The sequence below is a fragment of the Monodon monoceros genome, unplaced genomic scaffold, assembly GCF_005190385.1.
Source record: "Monodon monoceros isolate NGI ecotype Baffin Bay Population unplaced genomic scaffold, NGI_Narwhal_1 Super_Scaffold_6, whole genome shotgun sequence".
NCBI lineage: Eukaryota > Metazoa > Chordata > Mammalia > Artiodactyla > Monodontidae > Monodon > Monodon monoceros.
In genome coordinates, this window is record NW_021703783.1 from 90,581,770 (window position 1) to 90,585,213 (window position 3,444).

Below are 3,444 nucleotides of genomic sequence, written 5' to 3' on the forward strand. Positions count from 1 at the left end.
TTTGTCATCTCCTTATTGTTGGGGAGCATCTGTGGACAAGGGCAGCAATATGTAATTTCCCATTTGTCATGAGATACTTTCTCCTGATGCATTCGTTATTGGTGTTTGAATTATTTAATCCCTGGATTCATAAAGCATTATACAGTATACAGGACATTTTCATATTCAGTATCTTATCTGCATCTCACAAGACTCCTGTGAGCATTAATGACCTGCCATAATTTGCGTGCATGTTCGTGGAAGTGCTGGGTTTCAGGAAGGAACTACTGAACACCTACTGCCAGGACTGTGCTGAAAGGAATCCATGTACATTGCCTATACTTCACAGCTCGGGTTTAGTGGGATCCCCATTTCACTGATGAGGAAACAGACTCGGGGAGTTAAGCGACTTGATCGAGATCACGTAGTTATAAGGAAAAGCAAAGAGTTGGCTCCAAGCTCTACTGTCTTCTGCTCCCAGGTCTCCTGACTTTTCACACTGAAAACTTTGGTTTATGTCGTGGGCAGCCTCTCCCACCCTCAGTGAGGTTCGGAGCTACTGCTTGTCTGCCGGAACCTTCACGGCCAGTCACAGCTGAGTTGTGTCTGTTTTTCCCTCTCTCTGCCATCCCTCCCTTAGACAACCATATGGGATCTGCCATCTTGGGTATTTCTTTGAGATGGCATCTTCTGCATCCCAAAACCGAGCAGCCCACACTGTTATCAGAGCCAATTTCTAATCTTTTCTAACAAAGCACAGATCATACTGATCTATAATAATAACAAACTTTACTGAAACTGATTGTCTCAGGTAACTCACACAACCTACCCATCAAAGATCAAATGTTCCTGGAGCTGTAGAAACTTTATATTCAGGAGTAAGGCCCTCAGAATGGTCTGAACACTGTTCATGCATTATCTCACTCTGGAGACGGGTAGATGTGGAATCCTGATTTTATTGATGAGGAAAGTGAGGCTCAGAGTAATTAAATAGCTTGTCCAAGGCCAAAGCAGTAGGTAGTGAAGGCAGGTCTTTCGTTTCTCAAACTTGTGGTTTTACTTTAGAAATCCCTACCCTAAGACTGGCAGCAAGAGGTGAAACAGCAATAAATACCCCATCAAAATCTGCATGGTCGGGACTTCCCTGGCGGTCCAGTGGTTAGGACCCCGCGCTTCCACTGCAGGGGGCACGGGTTCCATCCCTGGTCTGGGAAGTAAGATCCTGTGTGCCGCGCTGCGTGGTCTGTATTAGCTCCAAAGCAAGGGGATATTTCCTGGAACTTGGATGGGCGTAGCTGCTACCCCCCACCCAGTGACAGGGTTGCTGTGAATTCTCAAGCTAGGCTTTGTGCTGGTTCCTTTTTGAGTTTTCTGGTTATAAGGGAGCTTGAGAACATGGAAAGAGCCGCTGGCTTGAAGGCATGACACCTAGATTCAAGTCTGAATTGTCTCACTAATTTACTATGTGACCTCTGGGCACACCTGAGGGTCCCTAGAGCCTGCGGCCAGGCAGAGCTGGGCCTGCTCCAGGGGCTTGGCATGGGGATGGCAGTGGCTGGAGCTGGGTGAACTGGCTTCCTCCTTATCTGGGGTGTCACCTGTCACTCGGGTGGACACCAGTATGGCTCTTGGGGTGGAAGCTCCTGCTTGCAGGAGCCCCGTTCCTTGCAAGTAAACAAGGATAGTAGAATCTGCCTTACTGGGCAGTCGTGAGGAATAAGTGAGATGCTCAGTTATTTATTTCTCCCCCGTGCTTGGAATTCATAAGCCCTTCTGTATCCTTGTTTCCTAGTAGTTAATGAATGCTGGTCCCCGAAAAGATACGTCTATGTCCTAACCCCTGGAACTTATCAGTGTGACGTTTGGATAAAGATGTGAGTTCAGGATCTCAAGATGAGTGCACCCTGGATTATCCAGGTGGCCCCTAAATCCAATGACAAGTGTCCTTAGACACAGAGACACACAGGGAGGAGGGGACCACATGAAGACAAGCAGAGATAAGAGTGATGCAGCCGCAAGCTAAGAAACACCTGGAGCCACCAGAAGCTATGAGAGGCGAGGAAGTGCTCTCCCCTAGAGCTGACACCTTGATTTTGGACTTTTCACCTCCAGAACTGAGAATAAGTTTCTGTTTTAGCCACTAACTTTGTGGTAATTTGCTGCGGCAGCTCTAGGTGTCTAATAGAATGCCTGCTGTGTATCAGGCACATTATAGGATTTTATGCACAGAAGGTTGTATCCTTTTTTCTACAAGTGAGCCAGCCAGGCACTGCTAGGCGAGAGGGAAAAGGAAGTGGGTAAAAAACAAAACCCCTAGAAAACAAATAACAATTTAATTTTTAAGTTATAAAGAAAAAAAAAGCCCTTGTCCTTATGGGACTTCAATTCTGATGAGTGGAGACAGGTGGTAAAGCACGTATAGTATGTTGGATGGCGAGGTATCTTGTGCAGAAAAATCAAGGGTAGGAGTTACCCTTTTGAATTGGATGGTCAGAAGAGATCACACTAATTGGTATCATTTGGTCAGAGACATGCAGGGGGCAAGGAGGCCACACTGCAGATACCTGAAGAAAGTGTTAGGAAGAGGAAAACTGCAAGTGCAAAGGCCCTGAGGTCAGAGCATGTTTTGTATGTTGAGAGAATGTAGTGAAAAGGCCAGCTGGAGCAGAGCTAGCAAGGGCGAGGGAGGAAGAGGCCAGAGACCAGTGAAGCTCCCGATCATGGGGAGTCATATAGGCCTTGTCGAGACTATAAAGGCTGTGACTAAGTCTGAGTTAGGAGGCCATTCTCCACCAGGGAGGTTACACAACTTGTCCAAGTTCCCAGAGCTAAAGAGGAGCCAGGACAGAACCCAGGTCAGCCCAGTTCTAAAGCCTGTGCTGTCTCTGGGATGCCATCCTTCCTCCAAAAGGAAGGAAAACCAAAAGCAGCCTCTTAGTTAATATGTAATAAGTCCAAACATTCATAGAGCTCTTGGTAGCTTTCCAGGCACTTCATCTGTTACCTTGCTGGAGTCTAACGAGTGGCAGCATTGGGATCCTGCCAAGCGTTTGGATTGCCAGGCCAGTGCCAGCCAGGCCTTACTGCACCCCCGCCCCCAGTGCCTGTGTACACCCTGGTTCCCTGGCCTCGTTAAGAATGGCCCATGCAGTACCGTCTCTTCTGTACCCACAACCAGTCCTGACATTTGGCAATGGTGACTCATAGGATATAGACGCACCTGAGCACCCCCGGTGTTAACTTGTTTTGATTTCACCACCAGAGTCTCATAATTCATGTCAGAGTCTCCTGTCTCCATCACTAAAATTATGCCAGGTCAAGGTGTGTTGTGTCTCACCCGGTCCCTCAGCACTCTTCTTTTTTTTTCTGCTTCTTAACAGTAAATTTTATTTTTTAATTTAATTTTATTTTTTTTAGGTTTGGGGGAAAATATTTTATGTGCTTTTTTTTTTTTTTTTTTTTTTT